This window comes from Triticum aestivum, chromosome 2B (genome assembly GCF_018294505.1).
Source record: "Triticum aestivum cultivar Chinese Spring chromosome 2B, IWGSC CS RefSeq v2.1, whole genome shotgun sequence".
Classification (NCBI taxonomy): Eukaryota; Viridiplantae; Streptophyta; class Magnoliopsida; order Poales; family Poaceae; genus Triticum; species Triticum aestivum.
Window position 1 is genome coordinate 459,668,314 of NC_057798.1, and position 20,726 is coordinate 459,689,039.

General features: G+C 45.0%; 1 long non-coding RNA gene across 1 annotated transcript; it reads right to left on the reverse strand.

Moving 5' to 3' along the window:
* Window positions 1–15,872: 15,872 nt before the first annotated feature.
* On the reverse strand, window positions 15,873–18,853 carry LOC123045449 (uncharacterized). The gene is made up of 2 exons (XR_006421411.1): window positions 16,384–18,853; window positions 15,873–16,279 (listed from the first exon to the last, which is right to left on the reverse strand). It is a non-coding gene; the product is annotated as an uncharacterized lncRNA (long non-coding RNA).
* Window positions 18,854–20,726: the final 1,873 nt, after the last annotated feature.

Sequence of the window (20,726 nt, forward strand, 5' to 3'; positions counted from 1 at the left end):
GAACTCGTGAGATAGGTTAGTATAAACCAATACAAAAACCTTATCATCTCCTACTGTAACAAATCACTAAAATTATTATTCAACATTGTATACTAAATGCCTCTGCATATTTAATAATCCTATCCTCAAATAGAATTATTAAACAAGCAAACATATGCAAACAATGTAAACATAACAGCAATCTGCCAAAACAGTACCGTCTGTAAAGAATGCAAGATTCATCATACTTCCCTAACTCCAAAAATTATAAGAAAAATACTACGCTGTAGAAGATTTATAAGAGCTTAATATTAAAAAATATTCAACATTATATCACTCTCTGACTTTTCTAGAGAATTTTTGCAACAGCGGTAAACTTTCTGTTTTGAAACAGCAACATGTATACTTGCAAAATAAGCATGGTAAAGGCTATCCTTGACATTTTTATTGAAAATAAAGATGCAAAACATTATTATAAATAACAGAAAGAAAAAAATAACAAAATAAAATGACGCTCCAAGCAAAACGCATATCATGTGGCGAATAAAAATATATCTCCAAGTAAAATTACTGATGAACGAAGACGAAAGAGGGGATGCCATCCGGGGCATCCCCAAGCTTAGGCTCCTGGTTGTCCTTGAATATTACCTTGGGGTGCCTTGATCATCCCCAATATTAGGCTCTTACCACTCCTTATTCCATAGTCCATCGAATCTTTACCCAAAACTTGAAAACTTCAACCACACAAAACTTAACAGAAAACTCGTAAGCTCCGTTAGTAAAAGAAAACAAACCACCACTTTAAGGTATTGTAATGAACTCATTCTTTATTTATATTGATGTTAAACCTACTGTATTCCAACTTATCTATGGTTCATACCTTCCGATACTACTCATAGATTCATCAAAATAAGCTAACAACACATAGAAAACAGAATCTGTCAAAAACAGAACAGTATGTAGTAGTCTGTATCAAACGTATACTTCTAGAACTTCAAAAATTCTGAAATAAATTGGTGGGCCTGAGGAATTTGTCTATTAATCATCTTCAAAAATAATCAACCTAAAATCACTCTCCAGTAAAAAATGGCAGCTAATCTTGTGAGTGCTAAAGTTTCTGTTTTTTACAGCAAGATCATATAGACTTCACCCAAGTCTTCCCAAAGGTTCTACTTGGCACTTTATTGAAACAAAAGCTATAAAAAATGATTACTATAGTATCATAATCATGTGGACACACAAAAACAGTAAGGTTAAATATTTGGTTGTCTCCCAACAAGCATTTTTCTTTAATGCCTTTCTAGCTAGGCATGATGATGGCAATGATGCTCACATAAAGGATAAGAATTGAAACATAAAGAGAGCATCATGAAGAATATGACTAAAACATTTAAGCCTAACCCACTTCCTATGCATAGGGATTTTGTGAGCAAAAAACTTATGGGAACAATAATCAACTAGCATAGGAAGGCAAAACAAGCATAACTTCAAGATTTTAAGCACATAGAGAGGAAACTTGATATTATTGCAATTCCTACAAGCATACGTTCCTCCCTCATAATAATTTTCAGTAGCATAATGAATGATTTCAACAATATAACCAGAACCTAAAGCATTCTTTTCATGATCTACAAGCATAGAAAATTTACTACTTTCCACATAGGCAAAATTCTTCTCATTCGAAATAGTGGGCGTATCATAAAAGACTTGAATACTAAAAATTGTTTCCACATTAAAAGAGTAATGTTCAGAGAAAGGGTAATCATAATCATGACAAGTTTTATAAATATAATCATCACTACTTTTTATAGCATAAGTTTCATCACAATAATCATCATAAGTAGCAACTTTGTTCTCATCATAATCGATTGAAACCTCTTCCAAGATAGTGGAATCATCACTAAATAAAGTTGACACTCTTCCAAATCCACTTTCATATTCATCACAATAAGATTCAACATCCTACAAAATAGTGGGATCATTACTTCCTAAAGTTGACACTCTTCCAAACCCACTTTCATCAATATAATCATCATAGGTAAGAGGCATGCTATCATCATAACATCTTTGTATATAAAAACTTGGGAGGCTAAAAATATCATCTTTATTAAACGTAGCATCCCCAAGCTTGGGACAAACATTAATTGCAGCAAATATATTCTCAAATATGTCATCCTCATCAAACATAGCTTCCCCAAGCTTGGGCCTTTTCACATCATAAGCATAATCACTCTCATCATTAATAGTATGAATAGCACCAATTGTATAGCAATTACCATCATCACAAGGAGTAATAGGAGCAACATCATTTGAGAGGGATACCTTCTTACCTTTGCTTCTCCGTCTTTTCTTTTTCTTCCTCACATCATGTGTGGGTTCAACCCTCTTCTTTGAGCTCCTTATTGATGAGATTGGTTGAGTAGAAGGCTCCTCCTTGATACCTGATTCATCATAAGAAATAATAGGAGGATAATGGGAAGTCTCTTCCCTTTCATTAGTATTCTCTTCATCTTCTATTTGTTTTCTTTTCTTTAGGTAATTGGCAATATAAGGATTTTCAATGCAATTCACCGCACAATACATGTAAATCTTCTCTAGATCAAAATCAAAGATTTTCTTAAGGGCAAATTCTGGAAGATTCTTAGTTAAACGTTTCATTTCTCCATAACCCATAAGCAAACTAAGTTCATTATAATATGCAAGGGAGATCAAATCATCACAGTCTTTGGACACGATTCGGTCATGAAACAATTTGCATCGGAGATGTAAATGACCACTTTCATTGCAAAGTTCACAAGTACGACAAAGGAAATATAAATTTTCAGCACTCACATTTAACCTTTCTTGCAACAATTTAGTTTCTAAATGCTTATGCCTCTTGCAATATCTATCTTCTCTATTTGGTGTGTACTTGCAAACCCAATTCACTCCACAAAAATCGACATGTTTATAGGAGACATTTTCACCATAACTAGTGCAATCATCATTAGTACTATGGATATTCAAGGAGTTCATACTAATAACATTGCAATCATGCTCATCATTCAAGTATTTAGTTCCAAACAATTTAATGCATTCTTCTTCTAGCACTTGAGCACAATTTTCCTTACCATCATTCTCACGAAAGATATTAAAAAGATGAAGCTTATGAGACAAACACAATTCCATTTTTTTGTAGTTTTCTTTTATAGACTAAACTAGTGATAAAACAAGAAACGAAAAGATTTGATTGCAAGATCTAAAGATATACCTTCAAGCACTCACCTCCCTGGCAACAGCGCCAGAAAAGAGCTTGATGTCTACTACACAACCTTCTTCTTGTAGACGTTGTCGGGCCTCCAAGTGCAGAGGTTTGTAGGACAGTAGCAAATTTCCCTCAAGTGGATGACCTAAGGTTTATCAATCCGTGGGAGGCGTAGGATGAAGATGGTCTCTCTCAAACAACCCTGCAACCAAATAACAAAAAGTCTCTTGTGTCCCCAACACACCCAATACAATGGTAAATTGTATAGGTGCACTAGTTCGGCGAAGAGATGGTGAGACAAGTGCAATATGGATGGTAGATATAGGTATTTGTAATCTGAAATTATAAAAACAGCAAGGTAGCAAGCGCTAAAAGTGAGCGTAAACGGTATTGCAATGGTAGGAAACAAGGCCTAAGGTTCATACTTTCACTAGTGCAAGTTCTCTCAACAATAATAACATAATTGGATCATATAACTATCCCTCAACATGCAACAAAAGTCACTCCAAAGACACTAATAGCGGAGAACAAATGAAGAGATTATGGTAGGGTATGAAACCACCTCAAAGTTATCATTTTTGATCTATCTATTCAAGAGTCCGTAGTAAAATAACATGAAGCTATTCTTTCCGTTCGATCTATCATAGAGTTCATACTAGAATAACACCTTAAGTCACAAATCAACCAAAACCTAATGTCACCTAGATACTCCATTGTCACCTCAAGTATCCGTGGGCATGATTATACGATATGCATCACACAATCTCAGATTCATCTATTCAACCAACACAAAGTACTTCAAAGAGTGCCCCAAAGTTTCTACCGAAGAGTAAAGACAAAAACGTGTGCCAACCCCTATGCATAAGTTCACAAAGTCACTGAACCCGCAAGTTGATCACCAAAACATACATCAAGTGGATCATGTGAATATCCTATTGTCACCACAGATAAGCACGGCAAGACATACATCAAGTGTTCTCAAATCCTTAAAGACTCAATCCGATAAGATAACTTCAAAGGGAAAACTCAATCCATTACAAGAGAGTAGAGGGGGAGAAACATCATAAGATCCAACTATAATAGCAAAGCTCGCGATACATCAAGTTCATTCCAAATCAAGAACACGAGAGAGAGAGAGAGAGAGAGAGAGAGAGAGAGAGAGATCAAACACATAGCTACTGGTACATACCCTCAGCCCCGAGGGTGAACTACCCCCTCCTCGTCATGGAGATCGCCGGGATGATGAAGATGGCCACCGGTGAGGGATCCCCCCTCCGGCAGGGTGCCGGAATAGGGTCCGGATTGGTTTTTGGTGGCTACAGAGGCTTGCGGCGGCGGAACTCCGGATCTATCTTCCGTTCTGATGTTTTCGGGGTATATGGAGTTATATAGGCGAAAGAAGTCGGTCAGGGGACGCTCAAGGGGCCCACGAGACAGGGGGCGCGCCTAGTAGGGGGGGCACCCTCGTGGCTTCCTTGAAGCTTCTCTGACTTGAACTCCAAGTCTCCTGGATCATGTTCGTTCCAAAAACACCGCTCCCAAAGGTTTCATTCCGTTTGGACTCCGTTTGATATTCCTTTTCTTCGAAACACTGAAATAGGCAAGAAAACAGCAATATGGGCTGGGCCTCCGGTTAATAGGTTAGTCCCAAAAATAATATAAAAGTGTATAATAAAGCCCATAATCATTCAAAACAGATAATATAATAGCATGAATGCTTCATAAATTATAGATACGTTGGAGACGTATCACATAGGCATCTAAGTCATCCTCATGAGTTGCCGAGGCATTGATCAATTTGTCCCATTCATCAACAGTGGACTGGTACCTTGTACCCTCTGACATCCATACAATTCTACCATCTGGATAGAAGTGAGTAGTGGAGTAGAATTGCATGATCAACTCATCATTCCACTTGGTAATCTTCTGGCCAACAAACTGGTCAACTTCACAAGCCTTGAATCTATCAAGCACACCTGGGAAATGATCTTCATTTTCTTTGATGTATGTCCAATCAATCCATCTCATGTCACATACTATAGGCTTCTTGTCAAGCAAAACAGTTTCATAGAAGTCCTGTTGTTCCTTAGTGTGAAACATGTAATCCACAGCAGTTCTTCTCCTTACAGCATATGGATCAGACTGTCTCCAGAGTCTCAGTCCTACATCCTTCCTGAGTTTCATGTCCTCTGCCACATGATGTGTGTCATTGTGGTCTCGGATATTTGGTTTTAGCTTCCTTAGCACATGGGCTTCAGCTTCTTCTTCAACTTCAGGCACTTGGGCCTTGTTCTTTTCCTCAGCAGGGATGTTTCTTGTACTCCTCTTGGGTGCAGTCCTGGTGGCTGGAGCAGCAGCTTTGGGAGCAAGTTTGGGCTTAGGAGCAGCCCCTAATCTGATTGCATCTCCCATTAGCTTTTGTGCCTTATGAGGGAGTCCTGGATTAGGGGGTACTCGGACAACCGGACTATATACTTTGGCCGGACTGTTGGACTATGAAGATACAAGATTGAAGACTTCGTCCCGTGTCCGGATGGGACTCTCCTTTGCGTGGAAGGCAAGCTTGGCGATTCGGATGTGTAGATCTCCTTCTCTGTAACCGACTCTGTGTAACCCTAGCCCCCTCCAGTGTCTATATAAACTGGAGGGTTTAGTCCATAGGACGAGGACAATCATAATCATAGGCTAGCTTCTAGGGTTTAGCCTCTACGATCTCGTGGTAGATCAACTCTTGTAATACTCATATCATCAAGATCAATCAAGTAGGAAGTAGGGTATTACCTCCATCGAGAGCGCCCGAACCTGGGTAAACATCGTGTCCCCAACCTCCTGTTACCATTAGCCTTAAACACATAGTTCGGGACCCCCTACCCGAGATCCGCCGGTTTTGACACCGACATTGGTACTTTCATTCAGAGTTCCACTATGTCGTCACGATAAGGCTTGATGGCCCCTTCAATCATCAGCAACGCTATGGCCCAGGGTGAGGTTTTCCTTCCCGGACAGATCTTCGTATTCGGCGGCTTCGCACTGTGGGCCAACTCGCTTGGCCATCTGGAGCAGATCGGCAGCTACGCCCCTGGCCACCAGGTCGGGTTCGGAAACTGGAACTACATGGCCGACATCCGTGGAGACTTGATCTTCAACGGGTTCGAGCCTGCGTCAGGAGCACCGAATAGTCACGACATGCATGACTTAGATCTGCCATCAGACGGTGTTCGGGATATCGCACCTGTGGCTACCCCAGCCCTTAATCTGGAGTAGATCGTGCCATCCAAGGACGGGTGGATGGACCCCGCCACGGAGGCTGCACACTCATCGGCGTTGGAGCCGAACACAGACTCCACCTCTAAGGAAATCAGTGTCACCGGACCCCCGGACTTGTCTCCGATCTTAGGTTCCGGACCGCGTGCATCCGTGCCTATCGAATATGATTGGGCACCGATCATGGAGTTTACCTCCGCGGATATCTTTCAACACTCACCCTTGGGTGACGTGCTAAATTCATTGAAGTCTCTGTCTTTATCAGGAGACTCTTGGCCGAACTATGTCCGGCTCGAGTAGGAAGCGGATGACAAAGAAGTTCGTTACCCACCCACCACCCACTTAATAGCCACCATCGATGACTTAACCAACATGCTCGACTTTGACTCCGAAGACATCGACGGTATGGACGACGATGCAGGAGAAGAGCAATAACTGCCGCCCACCGGGCGCTGGACAGCCACCTCATCATACGATATATATATGGTGGACACCCCCAAAGAAAACAATGGCGATGAGGCAACAGAGGATAATCCCTTAGGGAAGCAATCAAAGCATAGGCGTCATTGGCGCCGCTCTAAGCCCTGCCATAGCAATATCGGCACAGGAGACGATAGCAATCTGGATGGTGCCGAAGACGAATACAATCCTGACCAGCCTAACTTCAAGCAGGCTGAGCAGGAGGACGGGCAAGCTAGCCCAGACGAACAGGCAACGGACAGAGACTTGGAGGACGACAATTATATGCCTATCTCCGAAGACGAGGTGAGCCTTGGCGACGATGAATTTGTCGTGCCTGAGGATCCCGTCGAGCAGGAGCACTTCAAGTGCTGGCTTATAGCCACTGCAAAAATCCTGAAGAAGAAGAAGCAGCAGCCCCAAGCTGATCAAGATCTGCTAACAGGTAGATGGACTGAGGTCCTGGCAGCCGAGGAATACGGACTCGAGCACCCAACCAAAAGTTACCCGAAGCGGAGGTTGCTACCTCAACTCGAAGAGTAGGCACTAGAGCCTACAATACGAGCGCAGGACGAGGCGGACCGGCCACCTCGTGGCCGAGACAAAGCGGCGTATCAGCCCGAACAACCGCCTGCACCCCGCCGCCAATCAAACAAAAACACTAACACTCGGGGCAATGCACAGGACCCGCGAGACGTAATGGAAAACAAAGCAGGACAGTCAAGATCGATCTACGGATCACGGGGGCGCGCCACAATGTGTGATGATGACCATCATGCCGGATACACTAAAAACAAGTCCGGCCGGGCCGAACACAACAGACCAGACTCATTTGAACTGGGTCGTGACATAGCCCGGCATAGAGGCGCCGCACACCCCCTCTGCTTCACTGATGAAGTAATGGATCATGAATTCCCAGAAGGGTTTAAACCCGTAAACATGAAATCATACGATGGCACAACAGACCCCGCGGTAAGGATTGAAGATTTCCTTCTCCACATTCACATGGCCCGCGGTGATGATGTACATTCCATCAAGTATCTTCCCCTTAAGCTCAAAGGACCAGCTCGACATTGGCTGAATAGCCTGCCGGCAAACTCCATTGGCAGTTGGGAAAACCTGGAGGACGCATTCCTAGATAACTTCCAGGGCACTTACGTGCGACCACCGGACGCTGATGACTTAAGTCACATCACCCAACAGCCCGGAGAGTCAGCCAGGAAATTCTGGACTCGGTTCCTCACTAAAAAGAACCAAATCATTGACTGTCCAGATGCCGAAGCCCTAGCGGCCTTTAAGCATAACATCCCCGATGAGTGGCTCGCCCGACACCTCAGCCAAGAAAAGCCGAAGTCCATGGTAGCCCTCACGACGCTCATGACCCACTTTTGTGCGGACAGCTGGCTGGCTCGTAGTAGCATCACGACAAGAAATCCTGGCACTTCAGATGCCCGAGATATCAACGGCAAGCCACAACGCAACAGACATAAGCGTCGGAACAATGGCGACTACGCCGAAGACACGACAGTCAATGCCGGATTCAGTGGCTCCAAGTCCGGTCAGTGGAAAAAGCCATTTAAAAGAAACAATCCAGGATCGTCCAGTATGGACCGCATACTCGACCGCTCGTGTCAAATTCACGGCACCCCTGATAAACCAGCCAACCACACCAACAGAGAATGCTGGGTGTTTAAACAGGCCGCCAAATTGAATGCCGAAAACAAGGACAAGGGGCTGCATAGCGATGACGACGAGGAGCCCAGGCGGCCGAACACAGGGGGACAGAAGAAATTTCCTCCCCAAGTGAAAACGGTGAACATGATCTACGCCACCCACATTCCCAAGCGGGAACGGAAGCGTGCACTAAGGGACGTCTATGCGATGGAGCCCGTCGCCCCAAAGTTCAACCCATGGTCATCCTGTCCGATCACCTTCGATCGCAGGGACCATCCTACCAGTATTTGTCATGGCTATTCAGCCACATTGGTCCTCGACCCCATCATTGACGGATTCCATCTCACGCGAGTCCTCATGGACGATGGCAGCAGCCTAAACCTGCTTTATAAGGACACATTGCGCAAAATGGGCATCGATCCCTCAAGGATCAAGCCCACCAAAACCACCTTTAAGGGTGTAATCCCAGGTGTGGAGGCCTGTTGTACGGGCTCAATAACTCTGGAAGTGGTCTTCGGATCTCCGGACAACTTCCAAAGCGAGGAGTTAATCTTCGATATCGTCCCCTTCCGTAGTGGCTATCATGCACTACTAGGACGAACCGCATTTGCTCGATTCAATGCGGTACCACACTATGCATACCTCAAGCTCAAGATGCCAGGACCTCGCGGGGTTATAACAGTCAATGGAAACACAGACCGCTCTCTCCATATGGAGGACCACACTGCAGCCCTCGCAACAGAGGTACAAAGCAGCCTTCTTAGGCAGACCGCCAACTTGGCGATAAAACCCATGGACACCGTCAAGCGAGTCCGGGGTACTCTGCAACAGGATCGTCCGACACGCCCAGAGCTCGACTAGCAATTCGGCCTCCGCCCTAGCCCCAGTCAAGCGGTGAAATTTGTGCCGCGCATACACAATTACGCATTCAAAATACCATGGGCATAGGCGGAGGCACAGCTACGACGCGGTCCATAGTGCGGCTCAACCGCCACGAGACCCGCATACCTTCATGTTCTTTCTTTTCAGGACCCTACTTTCGGGAAGCCCTTTCAGATAGCCTGATCATCGGACTCATCACGGGAAGGAAAAACCAAGGAGGCAAGAGGCTCTGCGTACAAGGGAATACCCAGGTGGTCTCTGTTAACGATCGTTATACCTGTTTTACATACCCACACGCAGCCCGCCCTTGGATAGGACATGTCAAATAGTCCTATTTTTTATCGCATTACTTGTATACATACGCTTTGACGTATTATTTAAATAACAATGGGAAACAATATACAACATCAGCTTATTTTTTCTTTCTATTTTCCCTTGATTGCTTATTTAATACAAATTGCACCTGTACACTTTGGTACGTTCAGTTCGCCAGGGGCTTCATTGTACCCCATAACATGACAAGAAAAGTCCGAACACTTTCGACAGTGCGGCACCCCGAACTTATAGCATTATATGCATCAGCTCCGAATCATGTCTTGGGTCAATAGTTGGGTTTGCCCAGCTCCCTTGTTTTGGTGCCTTATGTTCCGCTATATCGGCTAAGGTAGCGCATGGAGAACTACTGCGATTGTGTCCCGGTCCTTCCGGACGAGCACCTTAGTAGAGAAAGCCGAAAACTAACTGTCATGATGCGGCGAGAGCTGGTAGCTGTTCGAGAGGTCTCAAATCCTTAAAGATTTTTTTCCGCTTCGGGCGAGGAATCGGCCTTGTCCGATTTAGGCGTGTATAGCGCCCCAAGTTTGGCCTTCCGAATACTAGGGGCTTCGCCGAAATTTAAAATTGTATACTTCTATGGCTAAGTGAGAGTGATAAAGTCGCATAGTCTGATTGCCTTGTTCGCTGTGCTAAACACCTCCTTAAAGGACCAAAAACTTGGATAAAGAGTGTTTAGGTTTATCCCGAACACCCCAGTGCTAGTTACATGGGGGTGGAAGCCGACGACTGGCCAACTTTTAGATTTTTATAAATGGCCGCATAGAAGGTAATATTTTAAATCAACAAGCGTTATATAGCGCACACGAACTCATTTTAATATTACAGGATGACATGAGTACATTCATTCAAATATTACATCCTTGGCACATTCCTCCGCCGCAAGGTGGGCACGTTTCATAAAACTGTCATAGTACTTCTCGGGGTGGCGATGCGCCTTGCCCTCCGGCGGTCCCTCCGTCACCAGCTTCTCTGCATCCATCTTTGCCCAGTGCACTTTCGCGCGGGCGAAGGCTCGGTGGGCACCCTCAATATAGACGGACCGCTTAACAACTTCTAGCCGCGGACAGGCATTCACCATCCACTTTATCAGGCCGAAGTAGCTGTTGGGCAGGGGCTCGCCAGGCCACAACCGGACTATAAAGTCCTTCATGGCCAATTCGGCCGCCTTGTGGAGTTCGACCAATTGCTTCAGTTGGTCACTCAAGGGCATCGGATGTTCGGCCCCAGCATATTGAGACCAGAACAACTTCTCCGTCGAGCTCCCTTCTTCGGCACGGTAGAACTCCGTGGCATCTGATATGCTGCATGGCAGATCTACGAATGCCCCTGGAGAGCTCCGAATTCGGGTAAGTAAAAGGAAAGTCTCCTTCACATGCTTGCTTTGCATAATGAATGCCTTACCCGCCGCTATCTTCTTGGCCGCCTGGATCTCCTGGAGGGCCTTTTGGGCTTCGGCCTTGGCATCTCGCACGCTTTGGAGGGCCTTCGCAAGCTCGGACTCTTGCGTCTTGAAGTCATGCTCCAAGGACTCGAATTTTCTGCCAAAGTCCTGGAGCTCTTGCTGTACCTCATTAACCCGAGCCTCCTGTTTCTCACGCTCGGTGCGCTCCTTGGCCACCTTGTCTTCGGCCTCGGATAACGCTTTCTTTAGGGCGGCCACTTCGATCGTGGCCCCTATTAAAATTCATGATGCTTCTGTTAGCATAAATGATTTTTTCCTTTATACGACACACGTACGAGGTATCACTTACCTTTGTTCTCCTCGAGCTGCCTCTTCACGAGGCCGAGCTCTTCTTCGGCCCGCCCTAGGTCCCGCTTCAGTCCGGCGACCTCCACAGTGCGGGCGGCAGCGGCCAGCGGCGACGCCTACTTATTCACATAGACATTTTATGTTAGACTCCTGCGGATAAATATTGAACCTCCGTTTGGCTTTTCTTTTCGAACACCAAACAGAGTATCAGGGGATACTGCCTATAAGGTGATATTTTCTTACACTTTTCTTACTTACCTCAAAGCCTGTTAGGAGGCTGGCGCAGGCTTCGGTCAATCCGCTTTTGGCGGACCGAACCTTCTCAATTACCGGACGATGAGTCTAACACGGCCCTGCCCGGAGACCTTTCCTGGTCCCCATGGCCGCCTTCTTGGCCTTCTTCTCCGGCACCTTATAAGGCACCGGAAACAACATCTTTGTTAGAAGCTCCGATTCCGGATCTTCCGGTAACGGAGCCGGGCAGTCAATCCGCTCTGCCACTGCTACCCAATCCTGCGGAAACAGTGTGAAAAGCTTAGGATCCTCCCCTAGATGTGGAAATGAAAAGTGCACCTTGCGAAACACATGAACTTACCAGATTGGCGATGAGCCTGATGCTGAGCCCGCGATCTTCGGTTATGGGTGGTGGAACCTCGTTGTTCTTGAACAACAATTTCTAGACGTCTTCGTGCGTCGTGCCGAAGAGCTCTCCTAGTGTTTGGTGTTCGGCCGAGTCGAACTCCCACATATTGCAAACCCGTCGTTGGCACGGAAGGATCCGGCGGAGAAGCATGACTTCTACTATGTTGACGAGCTTGATCTTCTTGCTTACAATATTCCGGACACAGTTCTGAAGTCCGGACAGCTCCTCCAAGGACCCCAGGATAATCCCTTCTCTTTCCAGGAGGTAAGCCACATGGGGGTGCCAGATCGAAATTCGGGGGCCGCCGCCCAGTTGGCGTTGCGAGGCTCGGTGATGTAGAACCACCCTGATTGCCACCCCTTTACTATCTCCGCAAAGGAGCCCTCGGGCCAAGCGATGTTAGGCATCTTGCCCAACATGGCGCCCCCGCACTCCGCTTGCTGGCCGCCCACCACCTTTGGCTTCACACTGAAGGTCTTCAGCCATAGGCCGAAGTGGGGCGGGATACGGAGGAAAGCCTCGCACATGACGATGAACGCCGAGATGTTGAGGATGAAGTTGGGGGGCCAGATCATGAAAATCAAGCCCGTAGTAAAACATGAGCCCGCGGACAAATGGGTGGAGGGGAAATCCCAGTCCGCGGAGGAAATGAGGGAGGAACACAACCCTTTCCCTAGTCTTCAGAGTAGGGGTGATCTGCCCCTCTGCCGGAAGCCTATGCGCAATGTTTGCGGCCAGGTATCCGGCCTCCCGTAGCTTTGTTATGTTTTCCTCCGTGATGGAGGAAGCCATCCACTTGCGTCCTACACTGGACATGCTTGAATGACTTTGTGGAGAAGGTGAGGGCTTGGGCGCTAGAGCTTGAGCAAAAGGGAATGGATGAGCAGAGGAAGAAGAAGGCGTGGGTGAAAAAGAAGAGTCCTTATCTCTTTATAGAGGCGGTAGAAACTGTGCGCCTCCCTGCTTGCCATGTAAACTCGCTTATTCCCCAAGCGTCGCATCGATGGTGCGGTTGGGTTACCCACGCCCGTATTGATGAGAATCCCGTGATAAGGGGACACGATCTCTACTTCGACAAGACGTGCCAATAAAACTGCCTTGCAATACGTGCAGTAGCAGGTTGTGAAAAAACGGTTCGAATGATAACCGGGCCGCAGCGTGATGTCACGCTAGGAAAAGTTGTCAGCAGATTAGATTTGTCGAATATTATGCTCTCTATGATGGTATGTGGAATTTATTTTGCAGAGCTGGACACGATTCATGTGTTCGAAATTTACCTTGGAGTATTTGGAGATGGAACCCGCCTTGCAATGCTGAAGACAATCTGCGCGCCGGACTCGTCATCATTGAAGCCTGGTTCAGGGGCTACTGAGGTAGTCCTGGATTAGGGGGTACTCCGACAGCTGAACTATATACTTTGGCCGGACTGTTGGACTATGAAGATACAAGATTGAAGACTTCGTCCCGTGTCCGGATGGCACTCTCCTTTGCGTGGAAGGCAAGCTTGGCGATTCGGATGTGTAGATCTCCTTCTCTGTAACCGACTCTGTGTAACCCTAGCCCCCTCCGGTGTCTATATAAACCAGAGGGTTTAGTCCGTAGGACGAGGACAATCATAATCATAGGCTAGCTTCTAGGGTTTAGCCTCTACGATCTCGTGGTAGATCAACTATTGTAATACTCATATCATCAAGATCAATCAAGCAGGAAGTAGGGTATTACCTCCATCGAGAGCGCCCGAACCTGGGTAAACATCGTGTCCCCAGCCTCCTGTTACCATTAGCCTTAAACGCACAGTTCGGGACCCCCTACCCGAGATCCGCCGGTTTTGACACCGACACCTTAGGTGCTGGAGCAGCATCCTCTTCCTCTTCTTCATCATCTCTCATCATAGAGGGCTTGCCAATAATCCTGGCAGTGGTCCTCTTGACCCTCTCTTTCCTCTTCTTCTCAGTCACAACTGTTTCTTTGGGTTTAGAGCCCAAAGTTTCTTGAGTGGATGCTCTGGGCTTTGACATTGGAACTCTTCTTGCAGGTGCCTTCCTATTCAACCCTAGCTTGGTTGAAGCAGTAGTGCCAAATTCCTTCTTTACCGCTTTCTTCTTAGAAGTGGCCTCATCCTCAGCTGCAACACAGTCCTCATCCTCTGAATCTGAAGTTCTCTTCTTTCTGGCTCTAGTAGCTACGTTGGGCAAGTTACTAGGTGTGCTCCTGCTGCCCTCATCATAGCTGTTGGAGGGACTAGTGCCCTCACTCAGCTGCTCTTGTTGTTCAGATCTGTTCTGACTGTCACTCTGGACATACATCTTGCAGGCAAACTGTCAGCAGACCCTGTGAATAGGTTATAGATGAGGTAGAGTAGGTGAGCATCACAAAGTACAAAGGTTTTGCAAAACAAATGAGTCAAAAATCTTAGTTTTAGTTCTCTACAGAAGTGATCTCGGAGCTACTGAATTGACAAACTCGGTGATACCGAAGCAACTTTTGGAACCTAAACTAGTGAACTCAGTCATACCGAGTCACAGTTTGGTGGCACCAAGATTGCTAGGGTTTCACAGAATCCTGAACTCGGTCACACCGATTTGCAGTTTTTGGTCAGACCGAAAAACGCAAGTGCAATGGCCTAAGCCGAATTGTTGAGACCGATTTCTATGATTCGGTCAGTCCGAGATGAGTTTTGCGGAGAGCTAACCCTAAAATTTTCGATACAAACTAGGTCTAAGGAGGATTTGGCTAGATAGATTAATCTCATTCGTGGCAAGATTCATAGCATTGTCCTTGTGCTAGGAATCGGAGTGAAAATGACAGCACAAGGGGTCAAACACGTACCCTAGAACAATGAGTGTTCTCTACGACAGCGATGGTGGAGCAGAATCCGTTGACAGCGGCAGAATCCAACGACAGGAGGTCGTTGGCGGTGAGGAGGCGATCAGGAGACCCGAGGAGGCAGAGTGGGACACGCGCGGGCTGAAGGGATTTGAAGTAATTTCCAAAATCTCACCCATGGGTATTTATATCCCGACCCTGTCAGTGTGACCGAGTGGAACAACTCGGTGGCACCGAGATTGCAGAAATGCAAGCGGTTGCTGCAACTCGATGTGACCGACGTGTTCAAATCAGTTGTACCGAGATGAAAACCTAGATCAACTCAGTGAACTCGGTGTGACCAAAATGGATGTCTTGGTCAGACCGAAATGCACAAAGAGGTTTTGGAGGTTTAAGTCTATGACGAATCGGGGACTCTGACACTACACCATGACACTAAAAGCAGTGTCAAACAATCTGTCGGCTTATGTCACCTAAGGCGACAGATTTAGTGTCGGTAAAGACCTTTTCCGACAGAAAGGAGCTATCGCCTATAGTCCCGCCGGGAAAGATCTTTGGCGACAGACAAATCTATGCCGACAGACATTATGACAACACTAGTGAGATCTACACCGACAAACATTTCTACACCGACATACGCCACAACACCGACAGATCATCTGACAATGTGCTATCCCGACAGATATAGCGATGCCCATTGTTATGCCAACAGTCCATCTGTGAGTGATATGCCGACAGACAGTGCAACGTCCAATACTTTTGCCGACACATTTGTTGCCTGGGTAATACATTTCAGCACAAGTGCAAATAAACTATATTTTAACATTAAATAACATTCATAATATTTAATTCATGTTTAGTACACAATGCATATACGCAATTGCACTCTTCTATTCATCACAAACTGCCATTCATCCATACATTCATTCAACATATATAAAGATTCATTTGTTTTCTTTGCTCAAGTGAGCTACAACCATCAAGGAAATACATAAGTTTGACATACAAGACAAGTTGTTGCAAAATTTGATGGCTAAGATCCTAAGAGACCAATTGTTTGATCACTGACTACTACAAAATTAGATGGCAGAGACCAATTCTTCGATCACCAAGCTAACATTAACTTCTGTATGAACAAAAGGTGTCAACAATGTTATCAACAAAAGCGATCACGGAGCATCTTAGATCAACTTGTGGACTTGCTATTTTCTGCCATTTGTCCCTGCAAAAGAATTTACTGCCTAGCTTGATAAAAGCACCAAATAGTCATAAACAGAAAAACCTTTACACACTCTACAGAGTAATAAATCAATCAGCGCATGCCACCTTTGAAGAAACCAATGGAGCTCTATCACCAGGTATAACAACAGCAGGAAGATAACTAATGTCTGAAGCAACAAGGGACATACTTGGTCAAGCTTGATGTAAAGTATCCAGTAGTTTCTGCATAAGGCAAAACAAATCTGGGTGTAAGCTGGCACATATACCGACATAAACATTAACATGAAAAGTTTATTTGTAATCTAAATAAGTAGCATAGGATCCTAAATATATACCAGGATAGTTTAGCAATGCAAATAATACAGTTGTATGAATTACCATCGTCGGCCAGCAATTCAAGTGTGGTAATAATACAATGGCATTCCTGACATGACTGGTGGCCCTATTTTGGAAGGTTAAATATGTAAATAGCAAGCAAACATACAAGGAACAGGGAAAGTATCAATGCATTGTTTCTTTTGTAGTATCATGTCCGAATAGAGATACTAATTTGGGGACAGCAAGCTTGAGGTGGTCATTGCTCTCAAACTGCCCAGTAAAAATACACAAATAAATACTCTCTAGAAAGCTTAAGAAGTACACTACAACTTCTATTTGGAGACTAACTCAAAATTCAGCGTGTATCAAACCGATATTTAACCCAAATCTTAGTACACCATAACTATTACGAGGTGATTGAACTGCTTTTTGAAACTGCAATAAACGCTGGAGATGAACATCTCCTAGCAAGTAGCAAAATTGCCATACCAGCAGATACAAACAGATGTTGCATCCTAATCCACCCACTATGGCCACAATGTTGTAGTGACCTAAACAAACTGGTACTGGTGTACTTCCGTTCTTAGTGTAACTGTAGAATATAGTAGGCTGACACAAATAGAATGTGGTCTGGCTAAAACAACAACTTTTAAAGTGTCAGAATATCTTATTTAGTTACCTGGAAAATTTTCAAGTTGTTACCCTTGAGCATTTTCCTGTCAGCAAGTTCAGTAGCTCAACTAAACAATTATGTTGCAATTGAGAATAATTGCATATATGGACGCTCCCTTTGTACCTCTTAATATATAAGGTGTAGTAGATTAGAAACAAATTACCTTATCTTTGTGACTAGATCTTTATCTGTACTAGCTTGAAAAAGCATGGCATATAAAAAAGGAGATTCCAAAAGAATGTTGGGCAGGAAAATAAAGTTCCATCTTTTTCCTCAGGTGACTACACAGAGTAGTTTTGCTAGCATTAGTTCCATACTTCCATGATAGTTGTTCCAGAAGTGCACAATGATGCTTTACTAGCCTGAAAAGAAACAACACTTTCTTAGTTCACTCACATAGTACTAAATGCAGAATCAAATTGGCAGCAGGCGTGCAGCATCAACATTGCTACAAAATGTGTGGTTGCTTTGAGAAGTAACAGAGGAGCCTTAACATTACCAACCATGGAATAAACATTTTGTCTGAAAACAATGAATGATAATATAATTATGCGACCATCTGATTCAGGTGCTTATGATGCATAATGCCACCTCACCCTTGCCAGTCTTGGCATGCCCACCCGATCTGCTTAGTGTTCCAGCCATCTTAGGTGCCACGCACTTGTAGCACATGCAAGGAAGTTTGGTTACACGATACCCGTATTTGTCCAAAGAACAAAATAAAAATGTTTGTCCATGATGGCTGTCCAAAAATCACGCTAGTCTCCCCCAGGAAGTTTGAGACTAAACAAAGGCTTCTCGCCACAATGAGCCAATTGTCGGTACACATCATGATTGCGATGTGTTTCTTTAGCTGAGCAAATCCAAGCAGTACATACCTCAATCATTAGCACCCAGCATGGTTGGGGATCCTTGCAGGCTGCAAAGGGAAATAGGAAGATTGAGACCCAATCATTTCAACGGTAGTAGTAATTAGTATATAGTGAAACCTGAGACTGGATGCTGGATATAAATGTGATAAGAGAAGGGAGAGGCCTTGGAGGTTGAGCTCAGCTACAAGCATACAGTCCACAAGCTTCAGAACATCCCCAACAATAGTCAAAATTCATTAAAGTTGATATCAGATGCAAAGTTCTACCTATGAGCAGAAAGCTAGCCTGAACTAAAACCATTCTCTGAAACAGAAGCTGTTACAGAACACATCCCAAATCAACAACAAGAAAAACAACATTAAAATAACATGATGGTTCTAATCAGGAACGAAGAGTTGCAACATAGCTAAGTAAATAAAAAATGTAGATGGAACTATAAGAATTACATAAACATATAATAACATAGCACGTAACACTAGTCAGTAAAATATATATACTTCAATCTGTCCAGAAATCAACTAAATACTTAATTCACCCTAATTGTATAATGAGAGATGGATGATTAGTACTCCGAAATCCCCAATCTCAAACAAACTGACATGATCATGTTCAGATAATCGATGAGCCAAAAAGATTTCAGGGGCAATCACATTCATGGATAAACGAGAAATAACATATGAAGCAGAAAAGAAAAGGATGGATCTATTTTCAAGCTTACCTGCAGGGGCTGAATTTTGGGGCCCTCGCCGGTGGTGCAAAAGGGATGGCAGGACAAAACCTTTGGATGCAAAGGGCAGGGTGGCTCCTCGGTTGCGGACAGCGTCACCCTGGGTTAGATCGAAGCTTCAGGTGGCACTGCAGGTAGTCAGAGAAGCAGAGGCATGAGCACATCGGCCTAATGAATCTTACCTACAGCGGCCTGGATCTTGAGGGAGTACGGCGAGGCTACCCGGCGGCGGTCGACTACACGCTGGTGGTAGGCGGCGTGGATCCTCGACGGCGGTCGACTCGACTCCTCGGCTGCGGGCGATGGAGGGGCTCCTCTTCTGCGGACGATGAGGCGGCACCTTGGGCTTAGACCGTGGGGAAGCACCACATGGTAGAAGGAAGCTCCGGGAAGCACCGCCGTTGATGGGAGAGGAGGCGACGCGAGCAAATCGGCAGGCAGGTCAGGGAACAGCGGCGGCGGCGGCGGTAGGTGACCTAGGTTTAGGTGGGAGTGTGGCGTGGGAGTAAGAGATAAGATGGGGCGGGGGATTGAGCAGACCGAGAGGCTTAACCAAACTTTTACAGTTTTTCAGTCCCTAACGCGCAACTTGTCCCGCCCGGCCCGAAATAAGTGGGCCAGGCCCAAAACTATGCCGACACTCTTTCTATCGCAAAGCAAGAGCGACAGATAATCTAATAGCAAAAAACTTATACCGACACATAGTATGTCCGCAAACCGGTCATGCATTGCCGACACACAGATCATCGAAAGACAAGAGCAACCTCGATCATTAGTGTGTCGGCATTGTTACGGACAAATAATGTGTCGGTAATGTACACCTATACCAACAGATGCATGTCGTCGTTGTGGTGTCGTGGTGTAGTGTGAGTGCTCCTCACATAGAGTGGTTCAAATCTGACTTGATCAAACTTTGTGATGTAGCATGAATAGAGTTTGAGACGAGAAAAGCATAGATAGCTAGATAAGGTTCTTAGGTATTCTTGTCCATCCACTTGGCAAAAGAGAAAGAAGGCCAAACAAGAAAAACTACAAGTGGATGTCCTTGAATGAGTAAAATATGCAAACGACATGATCACACAATAACATGGCAAATGAAATATGTGACAAAGCATGCACGACCAATTCTAGCATCTATCAAGCAATTGGCGATGACTAGGTCATCTATATATGAGTATATTGACTTAGGAGTCAAATGAGACCATTTGATCATAGGTCATACTCATCGTTCAAGCACAAGTGGGATTACCACTTTTACATAAAGCATTGTTGTGTTCACACTATTAGAACTGCTTTAGCTCAATTCTTTAGAGTAAAGCTTCCCCTAGATGTGAGATCCCCCTTAAGAGGGATGAACTAACCTTGGGTTTTGTCGATGATGACTTCATGTAGGTGTTGAAGATGTGGATGCTCAATGTTGTTGTAGATCATTTGGAGCAATCCATTGGAGTGAGTTGCACTTTCAATACCTACACGGGTTAGTCCCACAAGGAACAAACTAGGATATCCATAGACATAGAGTGATGCACACACAAGATGATGTCCATGAAAGCATTAGGTTATCTTGTCCCTTGTCTTACAAACAAGAGGGTTTGTGACTCCTTGAACTAGTGCATGATATGAAGGTTGTTTGCACTTGTTCTTGCCAAAATGATATGAGTGAAGTTTTGTTGGCGGAGTCACCCTCAAGAACTCTCTAGTTCGTCTTCTTTGGGATCCACATCATCTTGATGGGAATCCTTGGAGTTGTAGTCATACTTGATGAAGTAGAACGTGATGCAGTCTTGGGAACCCAGTTGACCAAGGCCTTGGAAGCTTCTTCAAATGCATCAATCTCCTATTGAAGCTTGTCCTTGCC